This window comes from Bombus huntii, chromosome 11, assembly GCF_024542735.1.
Source record: "Bombus huntii isolate Logan2020A chromosome 11, iyBomHunt1.1, whole genome shotgun sequence".
Classification (NCBI taxonomy): domain Eukaryota; kingdom Metazoa; phylum Arthropoda; class Insecta; order Hymenoptera; family Apidae; genus Bombus; species Bombus huntii.
Window position 1 is genome coordinate 4,407,187 of NC_066248.1, and position 19,464 is coordinate 4,426,650.

At 41.3% G+C, this 19,464-nt stretch overlaps 1 protein-coding gene and 1 long non-coding RNA gene across 9 annotated transcripts in view; one reads left to right on the top strand and one right to left on the bottom strand.

Moving 5' to 3' along the window:
- LOC126871471 (uncharacterized) overlaps positions 1–19,464 on the bottom strand; it is a 152,085-nt gene that overhangs the window by 117,409 nt on the left and 15,212 nt on the right. The window contains exon 2 of the long non-coding RNA XR_007691654.1: positions 4,661–4,865. This is a non-coding gene — a long non-coding RNA (uncharacterized LOC126871471). The remainder of the gene's footprint in view (positions 1–4,660; positions 4,866–19,464) is intronic.
- LOC126871415 (ankyrin repeat domain-containing protein 50) overlaps positions 1–19,464 on the top strand; it is a 218,180-nt gene that overhangs the window by 20,159 nt on the left and 178,557 nt on the right. For 7 of the 8 annotated variants that reach the window (XM_050630200.1, XM_050630201.1, XM_050630194.1 and 4 more), the window contains exon 2: positions 11,195–11,281. The exons of the other annotated variant lie outside the window; for it this stretch is intronic. The gene's annotated coding sequence lies outside the window, so the exon portion shown is untranslated. The remainder of the gene's footprint in view (positions 1–11,194; positions 11,282–19,464) is intronic. 8 annotated transcript variants of the gene reach the window in all.

Below are 19,464 nucleotides of genomic sequence, written 5' to 3' on the forward strand. Positions count from 1 at the left end.
GTCTTTTTCCATTGAATCGAATTAAACTTCGATTAAATTCTGACTCTGAGTGGTCAACTCTGAGCAGAGTAACGAAATTTCATTTGAAATTGTACGTACGCTGTTATTCCGTTTGTTCGTCCAACTGTATGTAAATTCTCGTAGCAACGAGAACTGATAATGCAAGAATTTACGCGAAGTTAGACAACTCTGAATAAAATTTCGAAACCGGTAATTTGACCGGGCCTGAAATTATGTTAAAAGTTCCAAGATCGGATAATCGAAACTCGGGTTGCTAGGATTTGCATCGGCCCAACGATGCCGGTGAACAGTTGAAATCCGCGACTCTCGACACCGGTGCTGAAAAATCGTGAAAATCACCGCGAAATCGACCCTTGGGAACTCTTCGCAGCCGGAAACCTGCGATCCTCCATCCATCCGTTTCGAACAGAATTCAGCTAAATGGAATCGAATCGGTCGATAGATTTTACAATATCCCAAACCACGTGGCACTTTATCACGGGCAGCGACGAGAGATATATCGGCGATCAGGACGACAGGATTGGCGGATAGGCATCGAGAGCCGTTTCCCTGAAATTTAAACGCGTCCCCGTGAAAATTCAACGAGATATCGGGCATACGTTGCGTGTACGACTCGTGACCAAGTTCTAGCTGCCAAATACGGGGGCAATTTGCGCGTGGAAATTCGTTGCAACGGTTGAATATCGCTCGCTCGTCTGGCCGCGTGTTGACCAGTGAAAGAGGAGCAGGGGAAGAGTAGAAATGAAAAAATAGAAATGCGAGGGAGAGGGGGGAAGGCAAACGATCGTGCAAATAATGTCGCGCGAACGGCTGTCGAAATCGCTTCGACGTGGAATTTTTTTCGTCCTTGCGACCCCTCCTCTGTCTCTTTCTACGATGTTTTCTATTTTTTTTTTTTTTGTTTTTGTAATCTTTCTTTGCCTTTTTTCTCGCTGGCGCGTATTGTTTGTTAGGAATTGTGCTCGATGGTTGGTCGCGAAATTCGCCGATAGAATTGAAAATTTTATACGAACCGCGCGACGCGCCGTTTCATTGTCGGCGTATCATCGGTTTCAGCGGAATTCGCCGTGAATTCGAAACGAATTCAGACGTAAACGACCGATGTAAATTATCATCGAGCTCGTCGGACGGGGCCCGGCTCTTTTTACCTCGCGATATCAATAGCTGAATTTTTCGAATTCTGTTTTCGTTTTCGTTTTTTTTTTTTTTTTTCGTTTACGTTCTTTATGTCCCCGCCGTTTGCGGGAAATTTTCGAGTATCGTAAATCGTTTTAGAACTCTACGCGATGTACGTTTTTACGAATATTTGTAGACAACGTTTCTGGCAACGTAGAAACATTCGCAGATACAATGAAACATTTTGCGTATCGATGTAGGTAAAGTAATGAAAATTATTATAATCGTGTTATTAATTCCCCGGCCGTATTTGTTACGCGCTATTTAAATGGAAATAATCGCTACGACTTGTCGAATAAAGGAGAATTAACAACGCGATGATTACAAATCTAGTTAAATGTTTGGCAGCAAGTACGGGGACGATACGCAATTTTCTGATTATTTAAATGAATCGGATTAGTCCTGGCCCGATCTGAATAATAATAAAATCAAACGAATAATAATAATAATAATTAGTAGTTACGACAAAAGAGATACGAACGTATCAACCAACGAATTAACCAATTATTATCTTCATTTCTGTTAATATAAGAATTTACACGAAGTTGGACGAACTTTATCGGACGAAATAATAATCTAATTTTGAAACCGGTTTAAATTTTGAAATAAGTGTTAAATTCCATATAAGATATACATATAAAATTTCCAAATCTAGTAAACGTACGCTCGCTATTTATTCTCGAAACAGGATACGGACACGCAGAAAATGCTTTTGCAATCGGTGAGTTTTATTGTCGTAGTGAAATGCTAATTGGCGGGAACGTTAGCAAGGGCGATCGAATCTCGCGTATCAGGCGAATATTTCGTAAAGCGACGCGAATCGGTAGCTAATAAATCGTTAGCGTGTCGTTTTGTACGTTGGTTACGCGACTGCGTTACACAGTCCAACGTTCAACGCGGAACGCGCGTCCAACGATTTTTGAAGCTTTGGAGTTCCAACGCGGTGCGCTCCATCGTCGGAGAATTTCGTCGCCAATTGGAAATGTGCGCAGTGACCTTTGAAATATTTCCGCGGATTATTCTTGGCAAAGAGATTTTCATTCGGAAGTGGCAGAGCGAACAAAATTTGACGCGGAGATACGCGAAGTGGGAACGTTTCGAATTTCGGTAAATCGTCGGACCGGATCGCTCGGTGAGTGGAAATTTGAAAATTTTGCGAACTCGGAAGATCCGCGCTGACCTTCGAAGATGTTCGATCGAAATTAACAATGCGGCTTTCCGAGGTGGAAAAGCAGAAACTGGCTCCGCGCGTGGAATCAGAAGATTTGAGAAATTGTGGATTAAACGTTCAGGGTATTTGTAGTTGAGAATTTCGAAAATTCTATAATTAAGATAGGTCGGGAAAGGTTGAAGGAAAATAGTAAAATTGCCAATTACTCGATCAAAAAGTTGCATTAGTAGATGTACTAAGAAAGTGGAATATCGGAGTTGGAATGGAAGTGAGAATTTTTGAATATTTGAAATTGAAGGAATGAAAGAATTTCGAGAATAATTCTCTTCGTTTAATCCTTCGTAAATAATGATTATCGATGTTCAACTCTTTATAACGTTTTAGTTTTCTGCTCGATAATGTGTCTCGTTTCGCCAAGATTCCCGGGAGAAGGTTAAATTACGAGAATTAATTAACGAGGAGTATTTCTCTCTGGAGATTGTAGCGGTGGCTGGTACAGATAACAAGGCGATGCAAATTGTTATAAAAATTCATTAACGAGGCACGTTTCTCACGACGACGAGTACGCGGCTAGAAAATGTAGGATATCTCGGATTTTCCTTCTCGTTTCGAAACTCTTTGGAAGACTCAATCTTCTCCTTAATACGATTCTTTTCTATTATCGCATCGTTGTCTTATCACTTTTTATCGCGATTAATCGTGCAGATTTTTTTCTTCTTTTATCATTAACGTATACCCGCTTCGACGATTAAACGAACGAGAAGAAAAATAAGATTTATATCGTACTTTTTATATCCATTCGTATCGCGCCAAAATTGCAACGTTCGAATATTATAAATAATGCAGACTCGTAGATGGCAAATTTCAATTTAATTATTTAAATCCGGATTAAAGTTAAAATCTGCGAATTCAAATATTCAAACGTACAAACTCAAATATTGAAATTCGCACATTCGCACGTACGCTCAACTACGATCTAATATACTGGGTGGTTGGTAACTGGTGGTACAAGCGGAAAGGGGGCGATTCTACGCGAAAAAAGAAGTCGAAAATATAGAATAAAAATTTTTCGTTCGAGGCTTTGTTTTCGAGGAAATCGACTTTGAATTTTCGGTCGGTACGCGCGCAGTTTATCGCGTCTCGTTATAACGGATCTCACTGTAGATCGTTGTCTCGATTGACGTTATTTCTTTAATTTAAAAAATTTTTAAATTTTTATTCTATATTTTCCACTTCTTTTGTCGCGTAGAATCACCCCCTTTCCGCTTGTACCACCAGTTACCAACCACCCTGTATTTGCAACTACGAGCCTGCATGACTCCATGATTACCCAAAAACCACGTTGTGCTCTTCGCAACGTTCCCTCGCGCATTATCAACCGGCTACTTTATTCCTCCAAAACTTTGAAAACTCCACGTTCGCTCAGAAGATCGTCGTTGAAAGGGATAAAAACACCACGGTTCTGCGATAAACGCACTTACGGCCAATTCCAAGGCCACCAGAGCTGAACCCAACAAACCCTGTAGCGCACCGCCGGTCTAGAAACGACCGTGACGCGATCTCCACCTCGCATTCCAGCTCGTCGAGAGCAGGCAACAGCTTCTCCTGGTTTGCTCGGAAATTCGTTGGCCGAAATTAAAAGGCAAGTTCCGGTCACGACTTCCGCCAGCCAACCGCCCTTTTCTCTCACCGATTCCGCACCAGTTCCGATCTTGCAGTTCGATTCCCTCGTATTCCCCGGGTAACTCGATTAGCTCGGCTCGTAGGGGTCGCTGGAAACGATTTTGCAGAACGGTACGTCTCGCGCGCTCCGCAAATATTTGGATCCGGAGGACCGGTTAGTTCGTTAATTCGCACTCCGGGGAACGAAGGATAATTGAATCGTTCCAGTTACCAGAAATATCCTCGCCCCCTCGTCCTTCGTTACTCTCCGTTGACGCGTCGATGAATTCGAAAACGAGAGGAACGTATATTCCGGCCCGGTTGCAGTTGCGGACGGTGCGTACGAGTTTCAGGCGGCTCGTGCGAGTTTGATTACGCGGCAAATGTATTAGGTTGTCCGGAAAGTGTCTCTCTTTCGCAAACGTGTTTTTTACAATGCACCTTCGTACAAATGTGGAAGCAAATCTGTGACATTTCGGGGTGTTTAACATGGATCGTACGTAATTCGAAAAAATAAAATAAAAGAAAAAACATTGTGCGTCTATTGTTTCCTCATAAAACGAGAGAAACATTTCGGACAACCTAATGGAATAACTGGAAGTGCTTAATAAAATGTTCGTTTATCGTTACCTCGTGACAAATACACGAAGACCATTGTTCCTGGCGGAAGAAACTCTGGTCGACTTCGTTCGTCAAGATCGTGGCCGATAGATGCGGACAAACGTGGAACTGGGAAGATAATTTGACACGAAACGCTGTGTTTCGTCAGGCAGGACATGGTCGAACGTAGTCGAAGTGCGTAGCAAACTGACCGATACACGTTGGTAGTCAGCTCCTAGAACAAAATTGCGAATGATAAATCGTAGGCGATTAGAGGAATAGAGGAAGCTTTGAAATATCTGGCCGCTTACTGGACCTTGCCTTAGAAGAGCAAATGAAAGAAATTGATTAATATTGTTTAGAATCGTGGATCTTAATTGCCGAAATAAAAGTAAAGGGACGCTGAGGTCACACTTAGAATTCATATTAAAATAGTTTTAGATTTATTTAATAAACGATTTCCAGGATCTTCGTCGATACACATTTGTACGCGTCTCAGCACTTCCTTTGTCTCACCATCTTCCATACGACACTGCCAACGGAACAGTGACATTCGTCTGTTTCTCGAGACACCGCGCACACACATACTTCCACACACTCATATTCACTACTACGCGGCAAAGTCTAGTCTAGCACATAAAATTGTACGCATCTCAATGTAAATAAACAGTCGAGTAAAAAGTGCCACGATTTTAGAAAATAAGCGACTCAACGTAATACTCTAAACTCAAATAACCTACTCTAATATACACACACGTACTTCATATTCGCATACGTGAATTCACAAATTCACAAAATTATACATATCTCGACAAATATAGATGTTTTAACTTATTTTCGTGAATTGCTAATTTCAAGGCTTTTAAGGGATAATGTCGCCATCGTCATTTTCTATGTTTGTCTATTTCTCGAGTCGAACCTCATGGACTTGTGTAGGTGAAATACACGCAGTATTTTATATTTTATGCTCAGTATATTTGATATTTCGACGTATTGGCAGTACGAAGATTTCTGTTTCGAAAATTCGATACCATTGCGATTCCATCCTTGTCCTGAATTTACGTAATACCTATTCTTTCTTGTTCGTGGAACACATCTTTCAATTTTCTTCTTGCACGCTTTTCATCCGCTTTTTCTTATTTCTTGATAAATTGGCTGTTGCTCTGTCCGAGTTTCTTATTCAAACATGAATTCTCGTCGAAACAAATTACCACTGTTTCGCGAAGTTTCTCCGTAACATCGAACTTTCTTATTCGTTTTCAACTATTTTCCTCGGAATCGAAATATTTCATCGCGATTTCCGGCGTCGAACGTATCGACCGAGAAAATTTCGAAAATCACATTTGCATCGGAAGAATGAAATTTATTATCCACCGCGTTCTTTCCATAATTTTGTACACGTCACCGTGACGCCTTTCTCCTTCCAAAGATTATCTTCTGGAGAAACTGCACGATGACTTTATTTAATCGGAGAAAAAAATTAATTAAAACCTGTCTGCCTTCTTCTACCAAAAAGCGCAGTTTGACGAAACGCGAGTTACTAACCTCGTAACTTGCTCGTAAAAACGAGCAGATATTATTCTCATAAAAATGGATTTTTATTATTTCGACCTTGTCACTTTTTTTTATTTATATCGAAAATAATTCGTAAAATATATTGCAAAATATTTGCAAGCAAAAAGCTTAGAAGCAGCTGTATCGCTCGGCCAGGGAGACATCGAAAAATTTCTGTTCCGCGTGTTTCATGGTACCGTTGATTCGGTCGCGATTTTAATTGCAAACTTTATTACGTCGACGAAAAAAAGAAAAAACAAAAAAAAAAAAGAACGTACTTCCTCGAGTAACCGACGATATCACGCGGAAGAGGTAGATTCGACGAGAAGAGGTCGAATTACGTCACTCCAAGCGAATCCTAAAATACACCGAGAGGAAAAGAGTGGCAGAAAGAGAAGGGAAATTGGAGCGGAAAGCAGGCGGAACAAGCAAAATTCCGGAGAAGTCGAAAGAAGGAAGTTACGTTACGCGGAAAGAGAGTAAAAGCGGAAAAGAAAAGAAACAGCGACATTCCGAGGCAAAAGCGGAAAAAAAGAAGCAGCGCTGCGAACAAAAATACAAAACGTAGCGAACGTTGCGTGGTGTTTTCGCGCGCGAATAAAAGAAAGAAAATTCGAAGAAGAAGGGGTACGATACCGAGGAAAATTACGACGACGTATAATAGAAAGAGAGGTGAAAATAACGAGGAATTTCGAAAAGTACAAACGAGAGAGAAAACGCGAATTGATGAAATTCTTTTATGAATTTTATAAAAACGTGTATTCTACGCGAAATAGAAGACGAACGAAGAAAGTAAATTGCGAAACGGTCGAAGAGATTGACAATTGTTATTTGGCTTGCAGCGATAAAGGATGGAAAAATTTGATCAGAGACCACGTGGCACCTACTTCCGGAAAATTGATCGTACACCTGACGACGATTGAAAAAGCTGATACAAACGTTGTTCGCCTGGCTTCCTTGCTGCAGATATAACGAATTTTCTATTTTTATGTAGCGTTATCTAATCACCTGTACGCAAGATGCTCGAAATAATTAATTTTTGAGAATTGTGAATCTTAACACTTTGACTGGCACGCCGAAATCACGTGTTTCGCTCGGAACGCCACGGAAGTATTTTTATTATTCAAAACATATAATATTTGTAGATCATTTTTGAAGATTGTAGATCAAAATTTGAAGATCATTTTTTCAAGAACGAAGAACACAGTTGCCAACGATACTTTATTTTACGTTGGTTTTGCGAGACGATCGATCACGCGTCGTCGTGCGTCGATCGATCGGTCGCGATACATCGGCTATCGGCCAAAGAGAAACCGATCGACGGGAAAAGCCTTAATTAGCATGGAATCAATTAGCGGCGATTAGCATTCTCTCGAATTAATTAGCACTAATTAACACCTCGTCCACGGTCCGCGAATGCCGTGCAAGGAAATCGCGTCTGGTATCGCCTTTGTCACCGTGCCACCGCTTTATTATCATCGGCCTGGCTTTTAACCAGAATCATAATCGTGACAAACGAGCGTATCTTCTCTTTCTACTCTTGTCCCGCAGCATTGCCGCGTATCGCTGTTACCGAGAAACAGTGAAACAGTCCTTGCAGTGGAAATAAAAGTCTTAAGAGAAAGAACGAATTAACGTCATTCGTCTCGTCTAGCGAAGACGAAATTGAACGAAAAATTTCCACGTCGAATTGTCAATCTTAAACTTTATCCAGGTATTACAAAATCCACGATCGTCTGGAATATTTTAAAAATAGTTGCTCGTATCTTCTGAACATCCAGAAACGTCGATCAAAAACAATTACCAAAATTCATCCACCTGTTTTTTCACGAGACGTTCTTCTTACTCCGCGTGTCGGAATAAAACTCTTAGGAGAAACGATAGATTTCCGAAGCCAGCTGTTCAGCTCATCCAACGAAAAATGTCCACGACAGATCGTCACCCACAGTTCCCTAAACATCTATAGACTTTCGGCAAAAATGTTTGCAAAATTCGAAGATCGAGCTACCTTTTCCACTGCTTTGACGCTGTTCTTCCTCCTCATCTTGAAACAAAAAAAGAAAAAAAAAAGAAGAGAAGAAGAAAAGGTAAAGAAAGGAAGATTTTTTTAAAACCGACTATTCATCTCACCGAGTGACGACAGCCAAACAACGGCCACCGAGTGTCACCCAATGAAGCGTGCGAGCTAGGGAAAAATTGGCGCGTCAAACGGCGCAAATAGAGAAGCTCGCGGAAAATTAGGAGATGGGATGGCGCGCAAGAACGATATTTCACTATGGAACCAGGGCAACGTTAATCATCCTGATCTGTCGTGGAATTAATACGTGCTCCGACTAGCGGAATAAGAGAGAAAAAGCGAAAAAGAGAGAGAAGGAGAGGGTGTAGCAGTCGCTCTTATCAGCCCGGAAGCTATTAACCTGGTAAAACTTACTTTTCCTAAAACTGGGTTAATCATCTGTTCCGCGAGCCCAGCTGGATTATCCGATCTTGCCGTCCTAAATTCGAAATTCCGGCGTGCAACGAGCGGCTCCATTCGCCTGCTCGCTCCGCGCCTGTAATTTGACGTTAATTGGCTGACCGAATGGATTTTCCGATTCTATCGATCGTTCAAACTGTTTCGAGCACGCTTTCGCCAAATAGAACTAGAACTATCTATCAACTGCACGTGACGCTCGACGAATTTCGAATTCCTGATAATTGATAGAACGCCAGCCAATAAACAGGCAGCTTTATTTTCTATTAATACGTATTGTTACGTGTATTTGATGCGCGCAGTGTGAAATGTTAATCGGGGGTTAAATGTCGGGCAAAAGTTAAATAAATTACTTTGTCTTTCGCTTATTTTTTTTTTTTTTTAATATCAATGGATGATGATTGCCTTTGAAGCATACGCTTCTCGAATCGTAGCAGTGTCCGCTTAAATTTCAAATTTAACGTTTCTTCGTGATAACGTAGAAAGACAGGATTTACGATCTGTTGGAATTTATTAAACGATTAAAGACAGTCGACAAAATAATAATTCGTAATGAGAGAAAAATGACTCGCGATTCACCATTTACGATTAAATTTCGAGCAAATTTGGTAAGTTGCTTCGAATGCGATGAAAAGTTGTTTCGATCAAGAAGTAGTTTAAATGTTTGCTATATTTGAAGGCTTCGATCGGTGGTTGAAAAACTTGGAATTTTTCCAAATCCTAGCGGAAACTGAGAACACGTGCGAATATGTTCGACTCGATTACCGCGTCATGGGATATTCTGTCTGCTCGATTATTTATTCGAGGCATATGCGATATAAAGTTAGATTCTCAAGGATCCGTGTGCTTGTTTTTTGTAATGCGCCACGATAATCGGTGATGTTAAACCGTGTTGAACGAGGTTGCCTCCTAAATGGATCTACCATTTAATGGACCATTGAGGAACTTTGCTCGCTATTCACGTCGTTGGTAGTTCCATGGAAAGCTGTAAATTCCTGACTAGTGATCGATAATCGTTAGCGTTCACTGTCGTGCAAACATAAGATAGACGTAGAAAAGTAGAATTGTTTTCTTTTAATTAAAATGTCTCGGTATCCTCGAGAGAATACTCTGATCTATATTTGCAGCTGTTCCAGTGACAAATGAAATTTACATATATCACGATAGATAGCTTCAACAGCTATAGTCCAACGAAAGTTTATCTCGCGCATCTTGAAACCGCAAGATGGAAAATAGAATAAAATTTATACAGTGCGTATCGTGTCAAAATCGATCGTCCAAATTTGTCGCGCGTCTCATACAGATTATGACGAATCGTTCGACTGGAAGGTAGAAACGCGTGTTGGCTACGTTGAAAGCAGCTTCAGCGACTATAGTTGAACGAATATTTATCGCGTATCTTGAAACTGGAAGACGGAAGATGCAGCAAAATTTATATAGTACGTATTTTGTGAAAATCGATCGTCCAAATTTGTCGCGCGTCTCGTACAGATTATGAGAAATTCTTCGACTCGAAGGTAGAAATACGTGTTGGCTACGTTTAAAACAGCTGCTACGGCTGCTACGGCTGCTACGGTTCGATGGAAATTTATTTTATATCCGGAAATTGAAAAGTTCAATTGCAGAAGTTCGAGTTCTAAGCTGCGATACTCGAAGTTAGAAGTCTTAAAAACCGGGATTTAAACGTTAACGCCACGAGTTTCAAGCTTTTAAAATATATTCAGCGACGATTCTTCGGCGTAATTCTTCGACGATTTTGCGTAATCGAACAGATACGATTGGCGAAAAGCGTTGAAACTCGCGAAACCCTGGACCCAACGGGAAAATGGCAGAATTTTCGTGCAACTGCACAACGATAATAATCGATACTTGGCCGGTATTTCGTCGAAAAGGGATACCTTTGATCGCTGATTTCGACCGAATCGCCGGAATATCGGATTATCCGGAGGACGTTGGATGGAGCTGTTAAAATACTTGGCCGTCACGTTCCAGCGGCATCGACGGCTTATGAACGAACGCGCGCGAATAGAAAGGCCGCGCGTGATATAATTTCGCGATCGTACCGCCAATTTGCTCAATGCTAACCGCGTAATTTTAACGTCCTTGTTAAACTACACCACCGCAGGCCTTTTCCTGCCACCGACCATCGTTTTCGACCGACAGATCATTTATTTTCGATATGAAATCAATTCGATGCGTGCTGGTCTTGTTGCTTGTCGTTAGTTCCACAGAGTGAAAAGTGGATTGAAAAGTGAACAGTCATGACACGGGCGATTGTGATTTTCATGTTGCGCGGTAGAAATATTGACGTATTCGGCAAATTGTCGACATTGATCGGTAATTAATTTTTGTCAAGAGCTCTTAAGAGGCGATACAATTTTGGAAAATCGAGACGAAATACGACTCTACCGTACGAATGTTCAGCCATGGATTTGTACATTCGTAATAGCTTTCTTGCAATTGTTTTATTTCTGATATTAAGTCAGCGAATGATAACGAATTTTAGTGTATCAGTTGTTCGTTTTTATGATTTACAGCGAGTACTCTGGTAGTACACGGAGGAAACGCATCGTCTTGGATAGGCCACCAAAAATCAGTGGAAGAGATTCTGCGCCAGTTTAAACGTGAGTTCACTTCAAAAATATCAAATTCCTTTCGTCTCATTGGCGTTTCAACGTTTATTCGTAAACACCTGTCGCTTCGTGAATCAACATTGGACATATATAGACGTTTCTCGAATGAAGTTTTAATCGGTTTCCAAGTAAAACGTGCAAAAACTGCGGAATTTCTTTATCCTCGGTTTCTTTATACGGAAAAACCAGGTATCTAACGTCAGGTTGGTATGATCGCTGGGTTCCTACATGCAGAGTTGGTACGACTACTTGCGATTCTCTTCTGTTTTTCCCCGTTCGCCACATTTTCTTTTTTCTTTTTGTCCAAGTATCCGGTGTGTGAAATTTCTGCACAAGCTGGTGAAATACAGAGCATACGAAACTAATCTGTGTGAATCGATTAAATATCAAATCCCAAACTTATTATTTAATGTAATATCGTGAAAATTTGGGCTGCGCTTAGCGCTTGTGGATGTCGCTGCTGGGTACGGCCGCTTCTCTTCTATTTTTGTATCGTGGAAGAAAAATCGGAAATCCGGTCGCCGCGATTCGAACCCGGGTCCCGAACGTTTGCAACTTAAGGCGCTAACCACTTCGCTACCGTCGTCCGACGCTAGTTAGTGTCGAGTGTTGTTATTTACTATCGAGTGCCACCACAGGCTCTTCCCTCCACGATACTACATTAATAACATTAGATACGAAGATATCAGTGAATTTTCTACAAAATTCCATTAGAACCAAAGGTAGATCTCGCGCTCGCACCTGCTGTCCGCAGCGTAAACTCTTCGTTGTAACCTCTGGCTACCCTTGGGCCGGGGAAAAAAGGGAAGGATGCACGGCTGGCTGGGAACGAAGGCGAATCATGGCCCTGGAGAAATGCTAGAGACAGCCGGCGTAAAGAAATAAGAGGAACGCCAAGACGAACGAGCTCGAACGCGTCGCGAACAGATGTTAACGATAAGATTTATGAATTTTTCAAGTTTGCGCTCGGCCTCATCTCGTCCGTTAGACGTTGGACGTTGGACGGTGAACCGCGTTCCGTTTGCCACGCAACCGTTTCGTTTCGTGCCACTTCGTATGGTTCGTTAACAGGCCATGGCCCAATTATACGCGTGCGAACGTGACAATCAAACGAACGTAATTCGAAAGATACAAAGGCGATGTCAAACCGCCGCAAGGCTGCGCGAGGCACGTTTCAACGAGGTGGTATTTTCAAGCAAAAAGTCGAGGCGGCCAGCGTAGCAATTGGCATAATTAAGGATACGAAACAACAGGTCCAAACAGCCTTGAACGTAATATCGTTGTCACAAAAGATATTATTTCTCCTCGAGTTCTTAGGTGATACGTGGAAATTGATCATGTTCGAGGACGATCGCTATCACCGTCCAAGATTTTTTTCACAAAAAGACAACTAAAGCTCGTTGGCTGAATCCCCGAACCGATCGTTTTCGATTTAATCGGTCGAAAGTGGAAATCTTCTTTCGGCCGATCGTTTCACCCATTGAAAATTCATTAGCGGATTTGAGAAGATATACTCGTGCTGTACAGGGTTTTATGGTTTTATTATCTTCGTTTTGGAAGGTTTCCAATTCTTTCGTGATCGTGTTTCCGTCTAGTATTTAGCTTAATCAGCTAACTGGCTTCGACTTGTCGATACATTATCGACAAAGGCAGAATATTGAACAATGCAAGATTATCTAAATCAGTCGGATTTGCTCGAGTTACTTTTTAATTTCCAAACTTGGCGAATCTTTATTTGAAATTTAAAAAGATCGAGTAAATTTATCCAGAGTTTTCATTTCAAATGGGAAGATTGACGCTGGCAAGATCGATTTATAGAATACATACTACTTTTTATTTATTATTTCTTAGTCCGTGCCTTTCGGCTTTCGACGAACTTTCGGTTTTACATCTCTTTTACCTATTTCGCTTCTTATACACGGTGGTTGGTAACTGGCGGTACAAGCGGAAAGGGGGTGATTCTATGCGAAAAAAGAACTTTTTACATCCTTTCGAAACGTTGCAACCTGTTTTCGTTGATCGTTAAAACGACAGCAAGTTCGAGATGTAGAAATTTCTATTTACGTTTGAACCTCCCGATTCTGTCGAGCAGAAAGAACGCGATGCTGGAAGAATATGCGTTTAACGTAACGTTGAAACGACAAATCGAAGATATTTTTCTAACGTTAGAAAAATATGATCTGGTGGAAGATAACCGGGGGAAAACGTAGCCGGATTAAATAAAATAAAATGCTATTGGCACAGGGAACAGGAAAAGAAATAGAAAGAGAACGAGGAGATTAAGAAGATTAAGTAAGAGCGATTTGTTTTTGCGATTAGTTTATCACGCCGTGAAGGATCGCGGGCTGTTTCGCCGATTAGCATGATCGTAGGCTAGCCGTGACTCGTTTTATTAAGGTCGAAGGAGAGTCGGCTGCCACTAAAGCTTGATTTACACCGGCGCGCCGGTAACGGTACGGTCATGGTACGTTGTTCGTCGACTCGTGCTTCTGTCACAGTCACCGGTGTACTCGCGATACACCGCCACTCGACAACACCGGCCATTTCTCTCGCCACTCTAATTTCCCTAAGCGTATTCATGCCTCTAGACTCGATGCACACCGGCCATCGGGTCTCTCGTTAAATATTATTCATCGCGCTTCGCGTCGCTGGCGAACTACTACGCGCGTTGCTCCGTGCGCTTTTGTCTGCCAAATGTGCCTGTGCGTTGATTTTTAACGGACGAACCACCTTTAACTGGGATGCGAAAAAGTATTGGCGCAGTTGAGGAAATGTACAGGTTGAACGATCGCGGTGTTCATTGTCGAAGCTTGTATTATTTTCTTCGATATTTGGTTTATCATCGCTGTCGCTATCGCTAGAAATATCGAAACGGTTGAGCAGTATCCTTGTCGAATGGAGTTCGTTTCCACTGTCTGAAGCACTGTCATGGTCTTCTATCTTGTCAGCTTCGAAATATTAAGTTGTCCGGAAAGTATTTCTCTTTCGCAAACGTGTCTTTCACAATAATACATATTAATATCGTGGCTTTTTTAATATTAAATTCCTCCGATTTATTTTGATCAATTTTCGGCTGCTTTTATTTGTTACAGCACTCCTGTAATATTTTACGATTTTCCGAAACATTTAAGATATAAGAAGTCACTGTACCAAGAACATATTGATCGTCCGGAAAGTGTCTCTCTTTCGCAAACGTGAAACCAAGTCTGCGAAATGTCGCGGTGTTTATCTCAACGTAATTCGAGAAAATAATATAAAACAAAAAACATTATTATTTCCTCGTAAAACGAAAGAAACTTTTCGGACAACCTAACAATATTCGTCACTACTATCACTATGGAACATGTCCTTTCTGCATCTTTTAAGCATCGTGAATAAGGCATTATAAAAAATATAAAATATATAAAAAGCTTGCTGATTCGTCTGCTAATGCCATTGAAGGATTGAAATTCGTTCTGACTCGAATAAAGATTAATCGAATAATAAGATTTCTAAAGATCTATAATTTTCTTTCATTAAAAAACATATTACTGTTTAGTTTACTATAGCCATGCGTAAATACACATAAGATTATCCTTTAGAAAAATAGACGTACGCCAGCCATTTCAAAATAACCGTCCTGGACAAAAGGAACTGTGAACAGGTTCGGGCCGCTATATGCCGACACGCGTCCGCAAAGGGTTAATTTTCCATAAACGCGTAAACGAACGAAAGAAATTCCCATTGCGAGTCTATTTCTTTGGCCGTGTGCGAAAAGATGGAAATTTATACGACTCGCGGATCGAGAAGTAACTTTTACGACGGTGTGAATTTTTTAGATTTTCGCCCATAACGAACGATCCTTCCTCGAACGTGAGCGCCATAATAAATTTCATAGATTCCGCAGCTCTCTAACGTTGGATGCGTTTCAAACGACGACTACAACGATCCCGAAACAGCTTTGCTTTCGTACTATTTGCGAAGCGAATACAAATTTCGCAGTAATTCGATCTTGTTGAGGTTTTATATGTCGAGTTCTCATTGGGATTAGGGGCGTGTAACGAATCTTCGTTTGAATTAGACATCGTTGTTACGCAATAGAGAAGATATTCACTGGTACAAATATGATTATTACAGAGTTTGACAAGTAACCGTGGCGATTAGATATTCGAGATGCTAACGACGATGATCTTAGGTTCAATAACGAATCCACGGTCGACGGGATAGCAAATGCGTTTTCTTCCAAAGTCTAAGTCGAACTGAACTTACTGGTCCACAATTCGAGCGTAACTCGACTTACTTGTCCACGGTACAAGTAGAACTCGACTGACTCCACAGTCCAAGTGGAACTGCACTTACATGCTCTTCTTCGCGCCTCTCTGTACCCCTCGGTTCGACTATATTTTTAAGGAGAGCTATACAATTACTCCATACCTCTGTTAGGTGAAAACGTCCATCCCGTGACCGTGGCTGCGTTTAGCGACCCGTTGTGTCACTTCGAGTCCAAGTCCATTGTCATAAATCTCGGCACACATAATCGGATTAAATCACGAACAACTACTTCCAAGTTTTATTATTTAAGCGCAGCTATAATGAAAAGTCTGGACTAAAGTATCGGGGATCTTGCCAAAAATTCCAAAAGAAGGCCCCGATGTTCTTTCATCTGCGACATATATATCAGGCTGGCAACTAAGTAATTGCGGATTCTGTCATTAGGTCCGCAATTACTTAGTTGCCAATCCAATATCTCAGAATAGAGAAAGTAAACGCGTGTATGAATGCATGATAGAAATTCTTTATTCAATAATGTTAGAAATTAGGATTTCCAGTGGTTTCTATCCTACGTGATAACGTACTGATAGATGGATTTATTACGGTAGATTAAACGATGATTATTTCACTTGAACTTAATGCAGTAGCGTGATATGACGACTCTTGACTAAGGACTCTTCACTCTTCACTCTCCGGTGGCTAACCGACGATCGACGACTGCGCTGCCGAAATATTAATATCGATGGCTTGTTGAAATTTTCCGACCCTTTCGGCTTGTCGGCATTTGTGCTTTATCGTCGACATTGTCTGTATATCGGCGGTACTATAATAGAGAAGATAGAGAAGAAACACTACTGAAGATGTACAGTTTCCTAGAAAACTTCAACAGATCCATTTCGTTGGAAAGACGCTCGCAGTTATACTCGCAACGTTGTATCAGGTTGGCAACTAAGTGGTTGCGGGTTTTGTCGACACCACCTAATGACAAAGCCCGCAATCACTTAGTTGCCAAACCGATATTTTAAATTACGCGAAAAAGCGAGTTGCACGTTGACAACTGCAAGGTTACGCGAATCGAAAGAACGCAGGGAACTGTATTATCAATATCCAACGATATCCATTGCGAAGTTTTATTTTCCTGAATACAATAGGCGCGCTTATCCACGAGCATACGTTTAATCACAGAGGTGAATGATCATCGGCGCGCAGGGGTTGATAAGAAAAGATTTATTGTACATGTCCGCGCGAAGCGTCGTTGAAAAGTTCAAGTTCTCGTGGATCGAAGAATCTTCCAACCACGTTACCGATATCCGTTTTAAATTTGTATTTTCCTAAACGCGATACGAACGGCCGTGTACGTTTAATCGCGAGATGGGCGAACGATCAGCCAACGAAGAAAAATACACGCGGATATTGCAGATGTTCGCACGAGGTATCGTCGAGGAAACATCGAGTTTGCACGAATTAAAAGATCTACCTGGAACCACGTTATCGGTATCCACCGATGCGCATTGCAACAAATTTCCATTCTTCCACAAACGCGATACGACTTGTATCCGTGTGGCGTTTAATCGCAGGTTTGAACGATCATAGACGCGCGCTTGCTGATAAGAAAAGCATGGCAGACATTTGCGCGAGGTATGGCGGGAAATTTCAAGTTTCTACGAGATAAGCAGAAAATCGTGGAAATTATATTATCGATATCCGTGATAAATTTTGATTTTTCTACACGCGATACAGGTGTCTGTATACGTTTAACAGCGGAGTCGAACGATCGACGCGCGGCGGTCGATAAGAAAAGCAGACGATCGCGCGAAGTATCGGACAGCGCGTGGAGAAGAGACGAGTATTCGCACCCGGATAATAACGCGGCCTCGCCGTGCCTCTTAAACGCTGTGCGCTAGATACCGGTGAAAGCATCGCGAACCGCTCGCCGCTGGTCATAATATCGTCTTATTTATCGACGTATCTCGCTGCTGCGAGAGCAGAGGCGTGCAATCGTAGCGACTGCATCTAACGCGATCGTTTCGCCAGACAAGAAGTCTGCGATCGTGCTCGATCGACCGGATCTTTCCTTATACTTTTCTACTTTGTAACTGCTGCAAAAGGTTTAACGATCCTTCTTGCTGTAACGAGCCTCTTCATAGCGTAATTACTCTGCATGAGCCACGACTCTTTACGACACCTTCATGGTCGATGCTTATTAGGATAACAAGCCGAGCGAATATCTCTCGGTTTTTGGCGAAAAGTATCCGCGAAACGACCCGAGTTATCAAGTCATCTTCCTGCGAAATAGCTGCGCAACCGATACGATCGTCCAACACTGCACTTTGTTTCTGGTTTGTTCGAATTTCACCAAAATTCATTCAGTAGTCCCTTGCTACAGTTTTTCGTATTAACATTTTGCGCGCGTTTGAAAGAGAAGAATCCGCGACCACGCGATTCTTTCGCGGAAGCTCGTGCCTCAACGAGAGCGCGAGAAGGCTACGGGATGGCTAAGAGAAATCTGAACGAATAGAATCTCAGCTCTTGAACTAAGAATCGTTCTCCCATTTCTCGAGCAAATTCGACGAACCGTTCGTCGTACGAATCGCTGCGAGGAGACGCGGAAAGGAAAAACCGAGAGAGTACAGAGATCGATTGGATTGGCATTGGAAAAAGAAGAGAGAAAATAGTTTGGCGAGTAAAGTTGGAGATAAAAATGGTCGTAACTCAAGCGCATCCAGTATCTTGGAAAGGAAAATGGTCCCTATCGAACGGTTATTTCGACTGTACGGGCTGTAATATGTAAAGAGATTCGACGAGTATCCGGCACGATTTCCTTCTAAAGTGCTGCGTCGATTTAGGAACCGCGAAAACTTGGTCCCGTCCCACACCCGAACAGCTCCCACCTATCGAAAACGAGTAAATTATGCACGAATTATACCCGTCTCGCTGACTTTATATACGAGCCGCACGTACGTTATTTATTGCCACTCTTATCCATAATTATGGCCGTGGGAGCGTGAGCGGGCCTGCAACTCGAGCACCGATGGACCCCGTGGAAAAATATCGTAACCCTTGTTCGATTTAAACCTTTCGTAGTAGAGGGGAGGGAAAAAGAAAGGAAGAAAGAGAATAGCAGAAACTCGATGTATATTAAATAATTACAAGGTGTGTTACATGGATATTCGTGCAAGTATATTCGAATAAATATTCTTTTAGACCTTTTTCAACATTGTTTAATTAGAATCTTGTTTATTTGTGGGAGGGAAAAAGAAAGTAAAAGAGTGTGAAATTTTGCTGTGGATAATTAAACGTATACGTAGAGGCGTTAAATAGGAGCATGGTCGTTCGTAGAAAGAATAACTCGTAGCCTCGTCTAAATTGTTTAAAATTATTGCGAAGAAATTATGTAAGAGATTATGGAGATTCTGATTTTCGTTAATACTCTGTGATTAGAATCTCGATTATTTATCGGAGGAAGAAAGAAAAGAAGAAAGAGAATAGCAGAAACTCGATGTATATTAAATAATTACAAGGTGTGTTACATGGATATTCGTGCAAGTATATTCGAATAAATATTCTTTCAGACCTTTTTCAACATTGTTTAATTAGAATCTTGTTTATTTGTGGGTGGGAAAAAAAAAAGTAAAAGAGTGTGAAATTTTGCTGTGGATAATTAAACGTACACGTAGAGGCGTTAAATAGGAGCATGGTCGTTCGTAGAAAGAATAACTCGTAGCCTCGTCTAAATTGTTTAAAAATATTGCGAAGAAATTATGTAAGAGATTATGGAGATTCTGATTTTCGTTAATAGTCTGTGATTAGAATCTCGATTATTTATTGGAGGAAGAAAGAAAAGAAGAAAGAGAATAACAGAAACTCGATGTATATTAAATAATTACAAGGTGTGTTACATGGATATTCGTGCAAGTATATTC